The following is a 21,297-nucleotide window of genomic DNA, read 5'->3' on the forward strand; positions in this document are numbered from 1 at the left end:
AATAACAAAGAAGAGATGTGGTTCGTCAGAAGCAAGGAAAACCAAGATGCAGGCACCAATCTTCACATTTTCTATGTTGACAGTGTCCAACCAGAAACTTACAGCAGGGCCCACATTCCTGAAATTATGATTTGAAATAATTTGAGCTATGAGTTCATTAACTGCAAAATGTACTGTATGCTATTAATCAGAAATAAGCTTTCCTTCCCCATCACCTCCATTTTTGCGATTAAGAGCAGAGCAGAAGGAGTTAGGGGATTCCACTTGGGATAAGTACTAGGTGGTTTTAGCAAGCACAGCCACCTCCTGAATACCAACTAAGCTGCCTGTATGTCTGGAAAAGTTTGGAGGACAAAAGTTGCTATCAGATGCAGATAAGCTGGCTCAGTTTCAGGGTTATTTTGTATTTGTTTCCCTTTCCACTTTATAGACATAAACTACATGAAGACTCTCTTAGGTTTTAAAATATTCCAGGAAACTAACATCATCGCCTCTTCCCACTCCCCACTTCTTTGCCCATACTTCCCCTTCTGGTCCTATGTCAAGGCTGAAGAAAATAGCCAGATGTTGAGACTTGCAACAAATTCTCCTTGAGTTAACTATGGTCAGAGCCCAGTATTAGGAGCTGGGATGAGAGATTTGCCCAGGAGATCAGGAGTTATTCACAAAGCACTTTTGCCTGGATGGTCTGGTTTGATTATCACTAGGGAAACTGAGGCAGGTACAATGGCCTGCCTCATAGATGAAGACATTGATGCTCAGGGAGATTAAGCGGCTTGCCCAAGCCCACATGGGTGCTAGGGAACAGGTCTCCAGCCTTCATGCTCTTTGCCCTGTGCTGTGCAGCCATAGACTAGAGTAAAGGAATGGCTGTAACTGAGGAGTAAAGAAGAGTGACTGAAGAGAAGAGGGAAGAGCTGGACCAAGGGTCTGGGCCCCACTTGTGGGAGCCTTTGCTAAACTCTCTGCAAGGAGCCCCCCAAAAATGTTCTGCTGGTCAAGTGAGACACATGCCATCACTGGAGATTCGCAGTTCTTCTTAGCATATTAAAGGACCTGACACGTCAAACTGATAAAGAAACTGGTCAAACTTTTGTATTAGGTTAATTCAACAGTGATGGCTTAGCACGGTGTGGTAGATTGAATCACTGCCTTAATTCTACCCCCTTCCCTGTAACATTCCCTTTCCCATCTAGTTTTGTGGGACTTGTCCACTCTGATGCTAGGCTGGGCCACATGACTTGCTCTAGCCAACAGAATGACTAGGAAGCAAGGATGTGCCAGTTCTGAGCCTGTATGTCAAGAGGATGAGGAAGCAGGGATGTGCCAGTTCTGAGACTGTTTTTCAAGAGGACTTGTGTGTTTCCACATGTTCTTTTGCACCTTTGCCATTGCCTTGAGGACATGCTTGGGGTAGTTGTTGGTCCAAGAAAGATGAGAGACAGGTGGAGTTGAGTCCAACCTGGATCAACCAACTCCCAGTGGAGTCAGATGTGTGAATAATAAACTTTTATTATTTGTGGGTTTGTTAAACAGCATATTGTGGCTATAAATGATACAGAGGATGAAATAATGAAAAGGTTTTATTTATTCCCCACCATTCTTCCAGCTGAGCATTGTAAAATAGACTTTCCCATCCTCAGTCAGATTCCCCAACTTTTGGGCTAATTTAAGTCATTAAAAGTCCATTCTAGTATAGAACTGCAGTACTGAAGCCATCCTCATGAAGTTAACAAAAATTTTGGACAGAAATATAGTCATAATTCAGCATTAATCAGGCTGCACTTTGACCCACTTCCTTATAACAGAAAGTAACATAGCACTAGATAAGGCTTTTATTTAAGAATTGCTTAAGCAGATCCTGAATTCCAGTGGAAATGCTGACACCAGTCAGCTTAGAAACCTCCACAGAGGAGCTGAATCAGCAAGGGGAATATAGTTTCTTTATCTCCCTGTCTCATGACTTCACCCTGCATTCTTTGACCAATCCATTATCTCCACATCTGCCCACCCCAAAACCTTTAAAAACCCTAGCCCCAAACTCCTTAGGGAGACAGATTTGAGGTTTCCTCCTGTGTCTTCATTCAGCCGCCCTACTATTAAACCTCATTCTCTGCTGCAACCTGGTGTCTTGGCATATTGACTTGCCATGTGCCTTGGGCAATGAACCTATTACAATTATAACCTCAAATTGAATTTAAATCTCATCTTCTTCTCCTCCCAGATCAGACTTGAGCTACGGCTTCAACTGTTTGGAGTTGAAGGGTAAGGCATACAATTTGCAGTGAGACACCCCTCTCTTCACTCCGTTTCCTCCTATCTTTTCTCTTCTTCTTCTTTTTTTTTTTTTTGAGACCGAGTTTCACTCTGTTGCCCAGGCTGGAGTGCAGTGGCATGATCTCAGCTCACTGCAACCTCCACCTCCCAGGTTCAAGCAATTCTCATGCCTCAGCCTCCCGAGTAGCTGGGACTACAGGCGTAAGCCATTACACCTGGATAATTTTTGTATTTTTAGTAGAGATGGGGTTTCACCATGTTGGGCAGGCTGGTCTCGAACTCCTGACCTCAGGTGATCCGCCCACCTCAGCCTCCCAAAATGCTCGGATTACACGCATGAGGCACTGCGCTCAGCACCTCCATCTTTTCAAGGTGCAGATCTATGGTGTTGGGTGATGGAGAGACAGAGGGAAGGTGGCCCTTTGCTCAAAGGTTCAGTTGTGTGCTGATGGCCACAGCTGATAGTGTGGTCTCTGAGTAGGCAGTGTGAGTGGTTTCCTTGAGGGTGGGGTTCCACTTCTCCCTGGACCCATATATCTAAGAAACTGGGAAAGCAATGAGGCTACCATCACCTGTTTCTTCCCAGAGATCCTACCCCAAGGTGCCTTCCAGTCCTGCTGGTGTGGGATGCTCACCTCCTGCGATCCTGGGCCAACAGGAAGAGACCCAGTACACATCCTGTTATTATGCTTTGTTTTGACTAACATTTCAAAAATTTATTTGGCTAAGAATCTCTTTAATATTCTGACTTTGGGAGAGTATACTGCTAATGGATTCCTGGGGAGCTTGGGCATAGTGGAGATTTAATAACCTACTCATTATATGCAGTAGATTGTTGCACAAATTTTGCAATAATTATATCTTTTAAATGGGTCATGCTAACAATCTGGAGATTAAGAACCGTAAAAATGAGACTGGCTGAATTGAATGCAATAGAGACCCAAAGTAACAGCACTTTAAATTAGGTAGTTTTTCTTCTGTCTCAAATAAAAGTTCAATCTGATATGGAGGCTCTATTTGGTGAAACTATCTTTTCATTTCTGTTATCTTACCATGGGAGTTCTTCTTAATCTCAGGGTCCAACATGGCTCACCACCATGTCCATATGCCAGCCAGTTAAAAGGGAGAAAAAGGAAAAGGTAGGGATCTGCTCCTTCTCTTTAAGGGCATGACTCAGAGATTGCATGTGTCCTTTGTGCTAGCATCCTATTGACTGGAATCAGTCACCTAGTCATACTTGGCTGCAAGGGAGTGGGGGAAATGTAGTCATTATCCCAGACTGCCTTGTGTCCAGCTATAAATTCTATTTTTATGGAACAAAGAGGAGAAGATATTGGGAAACAGACAAGTAGAAATTCTTGCCACCTACTCAGAGTAAATCTACTCCTTAAAAGGTATTCTAAGGAAATTCAGAAGAAGGAAAAATAATTTGTGCAAGGATGTTTACAGTTCAATGGTACAATAAACACTATTCTTAACTTAATAAAGTTTTGTTTGTGTCCACTGCAGTGATAATTATGAAGGTAATTTAGACCCATGGAATATTGTGTGGAAAAAAGTAGAATACGATTTCATGCACAAGGAAATTAAGATCCTTTAAAACATCACGTGTGCTCATGGATAAAGAAGAGGCTTAGACAACTTGATTCGAAGATGCCCTTTCTTTTCACGTTTTTTTTAATAGAAATTGAGATTGGGTCTTACCTCTCAGGCTTATATTTTGAGAGGTAATATTTCTTCCTTAACTGCTGTTTTAAAATCTAAGTGTATCAACAGCGTGTTAAAATTTAAAGAGGTGACTGTGTCCATCCATTCATCCACCACTCCATTCATCCACCCATCTGTTTTCTAGTTCAATTATTCAATGGCTATGACTTGAGACTCTATTAGGTGCTGGGAATATGATGGATGTGGTTCCTGATTTCATGGAGCTTCTAGTTTGTTGGGAGAAACAGACCCAAACAAATAAATGTATGAATTTCCTGACAGTTGCATAGTGCTATGAAAGACAAGTATAGGATAAAATGACAAAAGATACCATGGAGACTAGAGCAGACACTTTTGGTGCCTCTCCCATATCCCCTTGGCACTAACCATTTTATTATGTGCCGACAGCATGCAACTAATTGTAAACAACTTTATCTTGATTGTCACATATGATTCAGGCAGTTCTTTGGAGTCAATGTCCCCAGGAAGGGCCCTCAACAAATGACAGATGAGAATTAGAGTATAAATACCCCAGCTTCTCCACTCTTCAGGTGGGATAACTCTGAGACATGTTTTCTCCATGCCCCAGAACTCCTCAGTGCAATGAAGCCCCAGTCGCCCACAGAGAACAGGTTCAAGGATGCACTCTTCAATGTCTTTCTTCTCTTCTCCTTTTCTCTCCCTATTGATGCTTGCTGGGATCACTTTCCAAACAAACTGCTTGAACTTACATTTCATTCTCCTGCCCTGCTTCTGGAGAAACCCTGCCCCAAATCAGGCACTTCAACAAATGAGAATGGCTTTAGGAAGTGGTTTTTACACAGAGCCTTGAATAACGCATAGAGGTTTAGCTAGGTGAAGATGGTGGATGGGTGGTCCTGACCGAGTGTCTCACTCAAGATTCTTGTTTGCAAGTAACAGAAAAGAAATCTGTTTTTCTTAAGCCAGGGATGGGAGAACTGAATGGCCCCAAATAATAACTTTGAAATGCTCAATTTTATATAGAGAGATAGGGTTTGGAGTCTGGAAGATGTCCTCTCATACTGACATTTGAGCAGAAACAGACTTAAGCTTACTCCTGCACAGGTGTAGAGGCCTTCTAGTGAGCACACAACTTACGGAGGACAAGCTTGTAGTCTGACGAGTCCCTTGATTTGGGGAAGCTGCAACACCTGGTTTCTCCGGGGAAGCCAGAGGATCCCAACAAGCTATGACCTACATTGTTGATTCTCTGCAAGGGCTTTGTACCCCAAGAGGCAGTGGAGTGGGCAGGGGTTTTTAAACAGTGCTTCTTGCCACACTGAGGGTTTCTTTCAGCTTTCTCAGAATGGGGCCATGTAAGAGGTAAGCTGCAAATGCTCAGAGTTGTGAGATGCTTGAAGAGAGTCTTTTGATGCTAAAAAAATCATTTGAAAATGAGCTTACCTGGCTGGAATCCTATATTTGTCACTCATTAGCTGTGTGGCCCTAGGTAAGTTAATTAGCCTCTCCAAACTGCTTTATCTTCCTCCTGTCCCTTCTCCTCCTCGACCATCACCATCAACATTATTACCTAAACATTGACTATGATAATTGGTTTAGATGCATTCTGCCATTGACTTCTCACACCAACCCCTTTAGTTAGGTAGTTTTACCCTAACTTTACAGGTGAGGAAACTGGGGCCTAGGAAGATTGCCTCACTTCTCCAAGATCACCCAATAGGTGGCAGGGCTGGGATTTAAACCCAGATCGGTCTGACTTCAAAGCCTGTAGTCCTAACCACAAATAGGGTGATTGTCAGGATAAATGAGAATATATAGATACAAGCATATTGCTATCTCTGTGCCTGTCATGTAAGTGGCTTTTAACAAGTTATAGCAATTGTGATATTCACCTTGTTTACATCATTGGGTATTTGCCATCCCAGAATGTGACTAGGCCTTTGGGGACATTTGCAGAGCAGGGAGAGATTTTATATTTCTCAAGAAGTATAGCTAATCCTAACTTCATTTACTTTTCTCTTTAGGGACAGTCAAGGTGTAATGGTGCCAGGCCCATTGCCTGATGTGCAGCAAGGCAATATGCCTAGATGCTGGGTTGCAGCAGAGAAAGTCTTAGTTGTAAGGCTGCCAAGTGAGGAGATAGGAGGAAAGCTCCAATCCACCTCCATGAAGAATTTGGGTCTAGAATTTTAAGGAGTTTGGATGGGTAGTGGGCCAAGGTGTTGATTGGTCAAAGAGTACGGGCTGAAGTCGTGGGATGGGAAGCTGAAGAAACTGTATTCTCATGCTGACTTAGTTCCTTGGTGGAATCTTCAGACTAGTTGGCTTCAGCTGTTCTGAAAACATCTCAAACAGAAAGTCTTGGGCTCCTAACATCTATAGGAACAATGAGGAAGTTCATGGTTTATGTCACAGCCTATGTGGTCCATAAGTAGCTACAGGGAAGTAGGTCAAATGGCAACCTGATCAATGCCCTCTCTGTACCTTTATCTAAAGTCTGGCATGTAATTCTCGTTAACCCTGTGGAGATGGTGTTAACAGTGCAGTCTTCCAGGACCAGGAGGGGAAAAGGGGCACATAACCTCTCTGGGCTGTCCAGGTGGATGGCGGCATTTGCAAGGCTGCTGGGAAGAGAGATGGGGCCAGCGCTGGAATTGGCTTCAGAGGTAGTGGCTGGTCATTAACGAGATGCCAAAATGGGGGCGTACAAGGGAACAAGCAGCAAGTGTTCGTGGAGAGTCCATTGTGTGCTCAGCAAAGCGTTAGGACCAGCGTGTGGGAGGAGCTGGTGGGGAGCAAAGCAGTGGGGTTGTGGGTCCATTTTCTCCTCCAGAGGGACACCGAGTGACATCAGTGCCTCTGTAGTGATGAGCACAGTCGCTACCTCTGTACTCTGGGAGGCAGCTTGGTTTGTGTCTGAAAGCCTTTGTTGGTGGATGAGTGTCCATGTATCTGATCTCCATGACCTCAGAGAATTATCAAGTGCCCAGGGGATCGGAGCCTCCTGCGAAAATAGAAGGACCTAAAGGTACCTGGTGAAAGGGATGGCTGGGAAGTCCCACGGGCAAGTTTTCTTTTCCTTTGTCCTTTGTTTTCTTTCTCTCCCAGATATGGATCCTATAAAGAATGCTATAGATAGGAAAATAAATAAAAACTCTATCACAGATTTGATTTTTACTCTCATTTATTGGAGTTCAGGCATACAGGACACAGAGAAGGGAAATAAACAGCAATTATATAAGGTTTCTGTCAAAAAATTTTCTTTATTTTTATGGCAATACAACCACCAAAACCCTAAAACTCTTACTCTCTTAAAATGCAGCTCCCTTTGATGGGTGTGTATGGCAAAGGTGACAAGTGATTTTATTTTGATTTTTAAAAACAGACCTGCTAGAACATCTGCCACACTAGGTGTTGAAAAAGTGAGCTGTTTAGGTACATGACCACTCTTAGTTCCAGTAAATACTTTTAATAATAAAAGTAGCTATTTAAAAATATTTACTCTTGGCTGGGAGAAGTGGCTCATGCCTGTAATCCCAGCACTTTGAGAGGCCAAGGTGGGAGGATTGCTTGAGGCCAGGAGTTTGAGACCAGCCTGGGTAACAAAGTGAGACCCTGTCTCTATAAAAAAATAAAAAATTACCCAGGGTTAGTGATGTGTGTCTGTAGTTCCAGCTACTCAGGAGGCTGAGGCAGGAGGATCACTTGAGCCTGGGAGTTCAAGGTTGAAGTAAGCCATGCTCATGCCACTGCACTCCAGCCTGGGTGACAGAGCGAAACCCTGTCTCAAAAAAAAAAAATTACTCTCGTGTCAGGTGCTGTGCATGCTATGCATTGTTTATTTATTCCCCAAATGTTTATTAAGCACCTACTATGTGCCAGGCACTGTGCTATATACTGGTGATTTGAATGTGGGGTCTGGGACATCTGAAAAAATGCTGTTTAAACCAAGCTTGTAGGTTGCAGGTGGGTCATTCCAACCAAAAAACCAGGGTAGTAGAGGATCTTCCCAGCAGACAACACAGCAAGCATGAAGGTTCATTTAGTCCTCACAATAACAGTGGGAGGCTGATTATCCCCCCACTTTACAGAGGAGGAAAGTGAGGCTCAGACATGTTTAATTGTTGGCCCAAGGCCACAAACCAGCCCAAAGCCGGAGCATCCTCCTTTTGTAGCTTCCACAGGCCCTGTGTTCATGGCTGGTTGCCTTTTTTCTTTTCTTTTCTTTTTTTTTTTTTTTTTTTGAGACGGAGTCTTACTCTGTCGCCCAGGCTGCTGGAGTGCAGTGGCGTGATCTCGGCTCACTGCAAGCTCCGCCTGCCAGGTTCACGCCATTCTCCTGCCTCAGCCTCCCGAGTAGCTGGGACTACAGGCGCTGCCACTACGCCCGGCTAATGTTTTTTGTATGTTTAGTAGAGACGGGGTTTCACCGTGTTAGCCAGGATGGTCTTGATCTCCTGACCTCGTGATCCGCTTGTCTCGGCCTCCCAAAGTGCTGGGATTACAGGCTTGAGCCACCGCGCTCGCCCTGGTTGCCTTTCTCGACCATAGTTTTAGCGCTGGAAGTCCCACATCCCAGAACCCCGTTCTTCCTGGGCAAACTGGGACTGTTGATTTTCTTAGGTTGGAATGTTTGGCTGAGATCAAGCCAAGGAGGGTAGGAGGGGCGGTTTGAAGCTTGTGGGAGAAGAGGTCAGGAGGCTGCTCCTTGTACCCTGTAAAGTCCCCAGGTGGCCATTCCATGATCCCAGGCCACAGCACTCTGGCCTCTGCTAGTTCCCTTTCAGGCCCAATCATATTTGTAGTGTTGTGACACGTCCTTAAGGTCCCAGAGGCTAAAAGCAAGAGCTTCCCTAGTGTGCATAGACTCCACTTGTACGTAACAAATGAGGTAGTTTTGCCTGGAGCTTAACATACAGAAGAGAAAACAAAGCGAATCCAGGTACAGTCAGCAGGAAGATATGTAAAGAAGTCATTATAAATTACACATTATGTTTCCACAGTGGGCTGCCTGATGATTCAAAAACGTTACTTAAAAATCTTTCGCTTCCCTTTCTTTTCTGTTTCTGTGTATTTTTTATTACCCTTTCTTTTTGCCTTTCTCCCTTCCTTTTATCTTGAACATGAGTCTCTTATGTAACACAGCACCTAGCACATAGTAGGTGCTTAATAAATATTTGTCGAATGAATAAGTGAATGAAACAATTCGGTAGGCATTTCAGAGATGCAATAAATTAGCTTAGAATGTTATCTCAAGTTCAGAAGAACTCCAAGCATCAGCAACAACTATTCTTTCTTTAATCAAGAACAGCGTTTGGGAGAATTCAGATCAATTTTAGAGTAGCCGGATCCTCCTATCACAACATTTCTTTCTTGATGAGGTCTGTACACACCCTGCATCTGAATCACTCAAGGTGCTTATTAAATACTTACAATTCTTAGGCTCATTCCTGGACCTATTGAGTCAGAACAGTGGCAGGAGCAGGGATTTGCATTTCTAATAAGCTCCCGGAGTGTTTCTTGTGCATACCCAAACTGCCCTATATAAGCATAGTTTTTTCACTTTGATCATTTGTGCTACAATCCTGGGCCTCCCTCCTCCTTTCTGCTAAAAGTTTATTTGTTTCTTCCTTAAAGCCTTGAGAAGAAAAAAAAGGAGCACATCTCTTTGGGGACGACTTTCAGTTGAAAAGAACTGACAAAAAGTTGAAATGATAGCAATGCAATATAATTTTCTCATTCTCCCTCTGTTCTTGCAGTGTGTTGCATTACTTGGCATAGATGTTTTTTGGGGGGTATAAGCTAATGGAATTTACTCAAGCACTTCAGAAACGAGTGGCGTGTTTTATACTTCTAATAAAGCTTTCCTTTCCTTGTGGTTGCAATGGCCACGAATTTGCCTCACTGGACTTCAGGTTGTTAACCAACAACAAATGACTGCTCTTCTGGGCATCTCATTGGGCGGTTTCTGTTATCCAGTGCAGGTAGGAGGAGTGATAACCCATACTGCTTGCTGGGGAGAATGCTGCATCTGTCCACTTTTTGCTGCAATCTCTCTTTCCTCGTTCCTTGTTCTCTGTACAATTTTTTTTTTTTGAGACAGAGTTTTGTTCTTGTTGCCCAGGCTGGAGAGCAATGGTGCGATCTCAGCTCACTACAACCTCTGCCTCCCGGGTTCAAGCAATTCTCCTAACTCAGCCTCCAGAGTAGCTGGGATTACAGGCATGCACCTCCATACCTGGCTAATTTTGGATTTTTAGTAGAGATGGGGTTTCTCCATGTTGGTCAGGTTGGTCTCGAACTCCTGACCTCAGGTGATCTGCCCTCCTCAGCCTCCCAAAGTACTGGGATTACAGGGGTGAGCCACCATGCCCGGCCTCTGTACATTTTAGTTCTTAGGTTAATTTTGGTTCTGTCATCTGAATGCTGTATTTAATTGGAGTTAGAGAAAACACACACACGCATGCACGCACGCAATCCACCCAGACCAACATTTTCTATTCTTCATTATTCATAAGTAAGATTTATTAGAAAGGTTGATTTGGATGAATTGATGTGTTATAGATCTAGATTCTGTTATGAACATAGGAAACTGTCCCTTTGTAGGTCAAAAAATGGTCCAACGTTGGCAATTTCTTATGTTTCAATCTAATAGAAACCGCATAAATTATCCAGATGTCTATTTTTAAATTGTTATTTTAAATATACAAAATATCCAGACATACAAAAAGGTGTAAAGAATAACATAATGAACACCCATGTACTCACCATCCAGTTTGAGAACTAAGATGCTACTGAAGCAATCACAGCCCTGTCCCCAATCACATGTCCCTCATGCCCCCACCAGAGGTAGCCTGCATTATGAATTTGGTGCTCGTCTGTCCCCTACTTGTGTGTGTGTGTGTGTGTGTGTGTATATATTTTGTTTGTTTGTTTTGTTTTGTTTTTGAGACAGGGTCTCACTCTGTTGCCCAGACTGGAGTGCAGTGGTGTGATCATGGCTCACTGCAGCCTCAAACTCCTGGGCTCATGTGATCCTCCCATCTCAGCCTCCTGAGTAGCTGGGACTGTGTGCCACCACACCCAGCTCGCTTTTTCTTCTTCTTCTTCTTCTTCTTTTTTTTGTAGAGAAAGGGTCTCACCATGTTGCCCAGGCTGGTCTCGAACTCCTGGGCTCAAGGGATCCTCCTGCCTTGGCCTCTCAAAGTGCTGGGATTATAGGCATAAGCCACCATGCCTGACATGTATTTGTATATATATAACCTACTGCATATAGCCTATTGTATTGTCTTGCACATTCCTTTATTTAAATGATAAAGTATACTCATCCTTCTGCAACTAGCTTTTTTCACTCAACATCAAGGTCGAGACTCATTCATGTCGATCTGTGTCCCTCTAGTTCAATGTTATTTTCAAAAACCAAGTAGCTGAAAGGATTTGTAGTAAAATCAACAGTGTGTAGAAAAGAGAGCACATTTCTTTTTTACAATCTTTTCCCCGACCATCAAGCCAAGCTTGTTTCAGTCCATATTTTTGGAAAATATTTGTATTGAGAGAGATTACACAAGATTTGCAGGAAAAAAAGAAAGCAGCCTAACAATAAACAATGGAGCTGTGTGGCTGTTTTGAGACTCATGCTTTTGCCAGAGTAAGATAATTTCTTGGTACAAAGTCAGAAAAGAGTCCCACCAGCTGGCAGTGTCTGGCATATGGTGGATGTTCAATAAATATTTGTTCCGTGAATAAATTAAAGGGGAGAGGCACCCGATTTGAAAGGACTCAAGGGATGGTGTAAGTGAGGTCTGAGCTAAAATCAGTTTTGTTCTTTGTTTCGAATTAGTTATTGTTACAGGAGGGGAAGGAGGCTTGGATGAGAAATGAGAGAATTGAATTCATGAGACAAGGCAGCTGGCTTCAGTGGCTGAGACGTGGGTTCAGATTCTGACATTTATTAGGCGACCATGGCCAAGTTGCCTAATCTCACGGTGTGCGTCAGTTTCCCCACCTGTAAAATGGGTGTAATAAGAGGGTTCCCCCTCATGGGATAACATGAGGCCTATGGGTGGTTGGTACATGAAGTGTGTGGCACAGGTTCTGGTCTCTAATAAGTGCTCAGAAAATGTCGTTAAGATTCTGTCCCAGTGTGTCTATCCCGTGGGTTCAGAAGGCTGGACAGGGCACGAGCAGCCTCCTAGATATTGCAGACCCCTGGGAACAGCCATCCTTTAGGAGGGTGCCTGTATCTGGAAGTTGGATCATCTAGTCACAGCAGTGCATCTTGAGGCAGGGCTTTAAATGTCAAAGAAAATGGTTTAGGATGTGATTCATGAGGCGAGGAGCTGATGCACACAGGAAGATGTCAGAAGACATACAGGTTACTGTGAAGGACTCAGGGTGCATGCAGGAGCCAGGCTTCGATCTAATCAAACAGAATCAGCTTGCACAGTCATCAGCGTTAAAGTGCCTATGGGAGAACAGAAGGGGCAAAGCCTTGTTTGCGTTTTGGGCCTAGGTCTCTGGGTTGTGCAGGGCTGAAGGGGGATAGCTATATTATTTGCATATTGCTGAATAAGACACATTTGATTGAGTTGCTTGTGAGAAAGTATAAAAGCCCAATTATGTTATTTTCAAGTATAGGATTTTCTCTTTCCATCTTTCCTGGGCAGTAAAGAGAGCCTTTAAATTAATTCAGGGCAGACTCATAGGTTTTGTCTCATAGGGCACTTGGATTGATTGGAATCGATGGAGTGATGGTTGAGGATTTAAGGCCACCCTCAGGCTCTGCAGGAAAAGTGCTACGGTTGATTAGCAATGTCTGCCACAAGGAAAGGCTAGTAATGGAATGCATGCTGCATATCAACCATCCACATATTCATTTAAAGTATAGCCGGTCTATTTTTGCTTCTATACTTTGCTCATGTTTCTTTCTCTTTTTCTAAAATTACTTCCCTTTTCTTCTCTGCTGATCCAAATCCTTTTCCTGCATCTCCATCCAATTTAAGTTCCACCTCGTCCAGGAAGCCTTCTCTGATATATCTAATCTACACCGATTTCTCCTTACAATTCTTAGTGTTTGTACTATTTAATGAATATTTATATTAACATCATTTTTCCGTCTCTCCATATGCTTTTACCACATGAATCTTCTTTCTGAATTTCAAGCATATGAGGTTTGCTCCTGCCTTAGTACCTTTGAACCAGCTCTTCCCTCTACCTAGAGCACCCTTTCTCCAGGTGTTCACTTGCCTAGCTCCTTCTCATCATTAGCTCTCTACTGAAATGCCACTTCCTTGAGGAGCCCTCCCTGAAACCACTCCATATAACCCCCAGACCCTCTCTCTGTCCTATGACGTTGTTATATTTTCCTCAAGGTACTTACTGCTGCTTGATAACTTCTTATTGATTTGTTTGCTTATTTATGTATTGCCTTTTCCTCTACCCCTCTCCACTCAAATGTAAGCACCTTAAGAGCCGGGACTCTCACTGTTTTCTTCCTTATAATATTCCTAGCATCTACAATGGTGCCTAGCATTAGAAGGTAACCAAATAATAGTTGAATCAATGAAGGTCTTAGGACATTATTTGCATTATGTGAAGACTTTAATTTGTATGTAATGATTAAATTTTTCTTGGCTGTAGATTTTTCTCTTCCCAACTACATGGTGAGCTCACAGTGGGCAGGGACCAGTCATATACCCCTTGGCATTCCAGAGCAGCTGTCATGATGTTACCGGAAAGGGGTCCCAATCTGGACCCCAAGAGAGGGTTCTTGGATCTTTCCCAAGAAAGAATTCAGAGTAAGCCCATACAGTAAAGTGAAAGCAGGTTTACTAAGAAAGTAATGGAATAAAAGAATAGTCCTGAGGGCTGCTGGTTACCCATTTTTGTGGCTATTTCTTAATTATATGCTAAACAAGGGGTGGATTATTCATGTGTTTTCCAGGAAAGGGGTGGGCAATTCTCAGAACTGAGGGTTCCTCCCATTTTTAGACCGTATAGGATAATTTCCTGATATTGCCATGGCATTTGTAAACAGTTATGGCACCGGTGGGAGTGTCTCTTAGCATGCTAATACGTTATAATTAGTGTATAATGAGCAGTGAGGGTGACCAGAGGTTACTTTTGTTGCCATCTTGGTTTTGGTAGGTTTTGGCCGCCTCCCTTACCGCATGCAGTTTTATCAGCAAGGTCTTTATGACCTGTATCTTGTGTTGACCTTCTATCTCATCTTGTGACTTACAATGCCTAACCTCCTGGGAATGCAGCCCAGTAGGTCTCAGCCTTATGTTACCCAGCCTCTACACAAGATGGAGTCACTCTGGTTTGAATGCCTCTGACGATGGGGTACTCACTAAATATTACTGAATGACTGAATGAAGGAGCAGAACAGTATGTTCAGTGAGCATCCATTTGTATGAGTTAGAGTCCTGGTTTGCCTGCTTTAACAGTGGCATTCAGAAAGATATAAATTCATTTCTTTCTCATGTAATAGTCTGTAGATACAGGAGGATGGATGCCTCTGCTATCTTCACGTATCGCTTCTGTCTCTGGGTTCAAGGCATTGGCTGTAGTTCTGGCTCTCTAGCCAACAACACAAACATTCTGTTAAAGGCACAAGTTGGAAGGGCACATCTCACTTTCACCCGTGTCTCATTGGCCACACCAAGTCACATGCCCACACCTAGCTGCAGTGGAGGCCGGGAAATGTAGTCTCTGGCTAGGCAGCCATGTTTCCAGCTAAAACTTTGGATTATTATTGAATAGGGGAGGAAAGATGTTGGGGGACAATTAGTGGTCTCTTCCCATAACAGTTCAATTTGATGAAAATTTATTATTTTTTCCTGTGCTAAGCATGGCACTGGACACTCTGGTGAGTACAGGTACACATTGGGCATATTCCCTGTCCTGTAGAAGTCTATGGCCTAGTGGACAAGACAAGCAAGTAACTCTAATTCTTGGAGCTTTGCCTGGAGTAAGAGTTGATTAAATGAATAATAGTAAACATCAATCGCTGTGGACTTACTATGTTGGAAGGCAGTTTGTGTTCTTCGTCCCATTTAATTCTTATAATGGCCTATAACATAGCCCCATTTTCCAGATGAGGCTCACAGAAGTATTTTAAGATATTTTGGATTTGTGGATGGTATAATCAATTGAAGGGCTAATCTTAATTTGTTTAGTTTTTATTTATTTCTAAATTTATAGATAGTAAAATTCACTCTTTACAGTACACAGTTCTATGAGTTTTGACAAATGCATAGTGATGTAACCACTACCTCAATCAAGATACAGAACCACCACCCCCATCCCAAATTCTCTCATGCTGCCCATTCTCTTACCCTCAACCTCTGGCAACCATTGATCTGTTCTTCATTCCTATAGTTTTGCCTTTTCCAGAATGTCATACACATGAAATATTGTAATATACATTAGGTTGGTGCAAAAGTAATTGCGGTTTTTGCCATTACTTTTAATTATATATATTTTCTGTGTCATATATATTATATATGTAATATATCCCTTTGAATCTGGCTTCTTTCATTTCGCATAATGCATTTGAGATACATTAATGTTTTTGTGTATATTAGTAGCTCATTCCTTTTTATTGATCAGTAGTATTCCATTGTGGTTTGTTTATTCATTCTCTGGTGGAGGAACATTTTGGTTGTTTCCAGTTTGGGGTAACTGTAAATAAAGCAATTACAAACATTTGTGTACTGGTTTTGTGTGAATATAGGTTTTCATTTTTTTGGGGGGTAATACCAATGAATAGGATTGCAGGTTTGCATGGTAAACATATGTTTAACTTTATCACAAATTGCCAAACTGTTTTCCATGGTGGGTGTACCATTTGTATTTCCCCCAGCAATAGATGAGGGTTCTAGATGCTTCATGTCCTCGCTAAGTCTTGTCATTGTGTTGTTGTTGATAGTCACTTTAATATACATGTAGTACTGCTACCCATTTAGAAAGCATTTTGACCCTGCTTTGAAGCATGGCTGTTTTTCTCTTCTCCAGGCAACGTTCGTTCTACATAATTCAGCACCAGCTTAGATTCTCACTATCAAATTGAACCCTTTCCCCTTTGCTATCCACACAGGTAAGGGTAAGGGGGAATTTATTTTTCCTACTAACTGTGCTGGCTAGTGCAGTTCGTAGCTTTCCCAAGGAAGGAATGACTTGAGAAATAAATTTATTCTAGCCCAGGGCTTGAGAAAGATCTGCCTTCAATTAGCCAGCAGTATATGTTGACCTATTCAAACCAAACCATTATGACTCAGGTTGCATTAAGTTAAAAACATATTTAAATCCATATTTGGATTATGAAAGCAAATGGAATACATCAACGGCTCCAAGAATAAGTAACATTTTCATATTTTCTTAAAGGACAAATGTAGAGAAGGAAAGAGAAATTTTCTTCCCAGGGAATTATGTCTAAAGTCTATAACAATGATTCCCAAATGGGGATGGGGGTGGGTGTGGGGTGCAAATCAGAGCTGTCAAAATTACTTGTGGTGGGGAGTGTTTCATTACACATGCATACACACTCTTTCTCCCCAGGAGGATTCTGACCCTTCCATAGGGGAGTGTGGGCCCTTTCCTTCAGTTGAGAACTATTGCCACTGCGCATTGCTGAGGGGAGTAGATTGTATCTACTGGCCATGTTGGGGCAGAAAGAAGGTGGAGACTCTTCTCTAACATTGTAATTCAATGCAGGGGTGGCAAAGAAAGCAACATGTGATTCTCTCATGCCAACTTCAATCCATTGGTAATGGCTGCCTGTAGCCCTGCATAGAGGAAGATGGCAGCCTCTTCAGGCTTAGAAGGAAAGAGAGCAGGAATTGATTGGTGATGTTTGCCATGGGCACAAGCCAGCTGATATTCAGATCTGTGCCATGTGTTTGCTGTCCTTGAAATAAGAATCTTCTAAAGATCTTTGGTTTCTTTCTTCTCACAGAATTTATGATTCCACCTTAATGTTGGTAAGGCTTCATCTTGGAGATGGTAATAAATTTGTAATGCTCTGTCCAGTGGTTTTCACCTCCCAGGGGTCATTTGGCAATGTCGTTTTTCATTGTCACAAATGGAGGGGTGCTACTGGCATCTGGCGGGTAGAAGAAAGCTGCTAAATAGCCTACAATACAAAGGGCATTCCCCTAAAACAAAAAATTATCATCTTCAAATGCCAATAGTGCTGAGGTTGAGAAACCTTGCTCTATATCCTCCAGTGTTTCCTAGGATTATCTCCTAAATATATATCTTGAGATTTGACACTGGTAGAGAAATGGGGAAGTCAGACAGGAATGAGAAGGCATTCAATAAAGGACCCATTATCAAACCATCCACCAGAGATTAATCCTGCAAGGAAACTCTGAGTCAATGTAGACCGCATATCTCAGTTATCCCATCTGAGAGGTGAGGGAGCTGGGATATTTATGCACCAGTTCCCCATGGTCATTACTTGAAGGCTGTTCCCAAATGACATTTTGAGAGCACCATTTATTCTCCAATAATAGCGTGCATTGTGCTGTATGTAAGAGCTTGTCTAATGGTCTTCCCCAGTAGATTGAACACTCCATGAGGGCAGGGACCATGTCTATCTTGCTTATAATCATAGCTCCAGCATGTAGCAGACATTCAATAAAGGTTTGTGGAATGACTAAATGACTAACAGCCTCTTTGGGATAGGTTGATCTGCATACAAGAATGGCATGCAATAAATTAGGGCAATTGACTGATACATTTTGACTATGGGGTAAGAGGTTATAACAGAGAAGATGGGAGAAGTTGACCAATCTGTTTTCTTATGTTTGATTAAGGGATTGCCCATCTTGTCATACTGATAGAAGCCATATTAGATACTGCTGCAGAACTTTGTATATGCTGAATCTCACCACCACCTTGTTTTTCTATCTTTATTCATTAGTCTTCCTCCTCACGTATCACCTGCTTTCTTTTCTGAGTCAGTTTAACTTCGAGCCTATAGCTTTTTTCTTTTCTTCCTTCTCCCCATTGCACCAAAATAGTGTGAAGAAAAAGACAAGTCAGAATTTCTGTCCCCACAACATATTTCAGGCTCATTCTGCACTCAGGTGGTTTTCTGAATCTCTTTGTTATGGCAGAGAAGCAGATTGAAGTTTGAGATTGACAACTGTCTCCTCTCCATGATTGGCAGTGAGACCCTTGTGTGTGTGTGGTATGTGCACACGCACGTGTGCTCATGCATCCATGCATGTGTATGTGTGTCTTTGGAGATTTCAGGAGGAACTGATTAAATCCTGCAAAGTTCAATGTCAGACTGAATATTTTCATGTGAGGTAATCAAGCTAGGCATCTGAACATAATGATAGATGACATGGGGGCCAGCCAATACATCTTAGGCTATCAGATTGTGGCAGGCAGATGATGTTTTCCACATGTTGGTGGCCATATTGTTTCTTTGTTCTGTAAATATTGGTAGCTCATGCTAAATTAAAAGAACAAGATTTTCCTTCCAGTTTTAATGAAGATTTATGATAACCAGGAGACAGTAAATTATGGTGTTTGTATCAGTTAGCTATTGCTGTGTAACAAACAACCTCTAAATCTCAGTGACATGCAACAAATGTTTGGTTCTTGCTCATAAGTTTGCAGGTTGGCTGGAGTGATTCTCTTTCATTTGTCTCTTATCCTTTTCCTGGGACTAGATACAGGCCATACAAGGCATGTTCTTTTCTTGGTACTGGCAAAATTTAAAGAAGGCAAGCCCAACTGTGCAAACATATTCCAATCCTATGCTTGTGTCACATATGCAGGTGTCATATTGAGCAAGTCAGAGCACATGGTTGAGCCTGAAGTCAAGAGGTAGGGAAGTACACTTGGTCTTTTGTGGGAGGAACTCAAAGTTACATGGCAAAGGGCATGGTTACAGGAAAGGATGAAGAATTGGAGCAATGGTTCAGTCTATCACAGTGTGTAGAGCTTGGGTTATGGAGTCAGAAAGACCTGGATTTAAACCTTTGCTCCTCCATTTACTAATTATGACTTGACCAAATGACTTAGCCTCTTTAAACTTTGGTTTCTCATCCATCTGACAAATAGTTATAATAATGGTATCCACACTTCAGTACTGTTGAGAGGGTTAAACGAAATGATGCATGTAAACTACCTAGCATAGTTGCTGGCACACGGCAAGTGTTCAATAGATTTCAGCTAAAAACAAAGCTCTAAATAGTAGGATAAGCTCCTCCAGGGGTGTGGATATGAACTAGACATCTACTCTTGACATTAGCCGCCATGAAAATTACTCCTCCATTGCCCTTCCTGGAATTTCAGTGACCTGAAGGAGTTGGTGAATCTCCAAATATACCTAGCTTAGGTCACAAGAAATGATCTGAAAGGATCTGAGCCTTGGAAAAGGAAGAATGTTAAACTTTAAATTGATCAGCAGAAAAATATACAACAGCATTTACTCAGGATAGCAATATTTCAGGGAAGCAAACAGATGGAGGGCCAGATTGTGAATATATCAGACTCCAAGGAATCTATTAGAAAACATTAATGTACTTGTTATAGTTAAATATTTTAAATTTGTTGGGCTGACAATTATAAGCAAAATAATATCCCTTTATTAAAAAATTAAAGTAGCCTACAGTATTGTAGAGCAGTAAGATTAGATAATGGATTTTTTTTTTCTGGTGGTGATCTACCTTCCTTAGATATTTCAACTCAATGGCAAGAGCTGCTAATCTCAGTAGTGCATACTTACTGGAACCCACCATAGCAATGGTAATTGCATTTGAGATATGGCCACATTAGATGTTGTAATCCCAAGTTACATATGACCCAATGAAAAGAAAATGATAAGGCAGCTGGCAAGTGGAGCTTTTAATACTTCTTATCCAGAAGTTTATGTCTCCAATTTTCATGCATTTCCAAGTTCCATTAACAAAAGAATAAAACCTCTTATTAAGTAGAATCGAAATGGATTTTAAAAGTAGGAGTGAATCTCCCTTTCCCCAAACTCTTTTGAGATAAATCTGTCTGCACCTATGGTAATTTGATGAATGGACTTTATAAAGGTGTATAGAATGTCAGGGCTGAAAGAGGCAGAGAAATTTTCCATCCCCACTCCTCTTCATTTACAGAGGAGAAGACTCTTTGCCCTGGAAATGGATTGAAGGTTGATTGGGAGAGCTTTTGCTCATTAGGCTTGGATTTTTATGGCCAGCTCTCCTACCTCCCATCATGCCTCAGAGATCACATGAGAATCGGTTATTGGAATTGTTTCCTTTGGGAAAGAATGCATAGCTCTTCAGAGATGGTGTCCTGATCAGGTTCTGTAGGTAGGCATGAGACTAAATGGGCATGGGCCAAATACAAATTCTTATTCAGGAGTAAAGAATTCTGGTTGTTAAAAGGCTTTATAAGTAGGTGGTTTAATAATGTAAAAAATATGATTTCTGGTATCTGTACATTCTAAGGAATGTTGCAGAATACTCTACTAGTTGCCTAAACTCCATATTCAGTCTACTTCTTCATCAGTAATGGACTCCTATGTTGTTGGTGGGCATCAATACACTCAGCTGAAAATTGTATTTTCCAACTTCACTTGGGGACATGAGTGGCCAGTGAAGTGTAAGTAGAAGTATTGTTGGTGCTTCCAGGAAATTTCTTTAAGGGAGGCTGGGCCAAATGGGAGATAGGAACCCTTTGGCCATTTCCTTTTCTTCAGTTCTTCCTTCCTGAAATGTAGATGTTGTGGTTGGGGCTGCAGCAGCTATGTTGTCACCATGAAGCAATCTTGAAGATGAAAGCCACATGTTAAAGTTGGCAGAGAAGAAGGCTAGAAACAGCCTGGGTTGCTGGTGACTTTGTGGGGCTGCCATAACAGCCTGGTACTCTCTACCTCTGGACTCATTTTATACAAGATGTAAAATAAGCTCTATCTTGTTTGAGTATTATTTTGGTCCTGTTAATATGTTGCTAAATTGAACCTTAACTGATATCAGTGTCAAGGAGACACATTTATTAGACACCAAGAGAAGAACTATGAAGATCATTAGGGAAAAGGGGGAGACAGAGGAAAAATAATAACTTTACAATTTGCCAAAATTGTTCATCTATCTCATTTCTCTGATCTTGTCTGATGACGTTGGTATGTATATATGGTTGGCCCTTGAGCAGTGTGGGGATTAGGGGAACTGACAACTTCCTCCCCCTGTACAGTCAAAAATGTGTGTATAACTTTTGGTTCCCCCAAAACTTAACTACTAACAGCCTACTGTTGACCGGAAGCCTTACCGATAACATAAATAGTCAGCTGACACATATTTTGTATGTGATATGTAT

At 42.0% G+C, this 21,297-nt stretch overlaps 1 protein-coding gene across 3 annotated transcripts in view; it reads left to right on the forward strand.

The window, feature by feature from the left end:
- RPH3A (rabphilin 3A) overlaps positions 1 to 21,297 on the forward strand; it is a 318,385-nt gene that overhangs the window by 119,821 nt on the left and 177,267 nt on the right. The gene's annotated exons all lie outside the window — the stretch shown is intronic.

Source organism: Gorilla gorilla, chromosome 10, assembly GCF_029281585.2.
Source record: "Gorilla gorilla gorilla isolate KB3781 chromosome 10, NHGRI_mGorGor1-v2.1_pri, whole genome shotgun sequence".
In the NCBI taxonomy this organism is placed as follows: domain Eukaryota; kingdom Metazoa; phylum Chordata; class Mammalia; order Primates; family Hominidae; genus Gorilla; species Gorilla gorilla.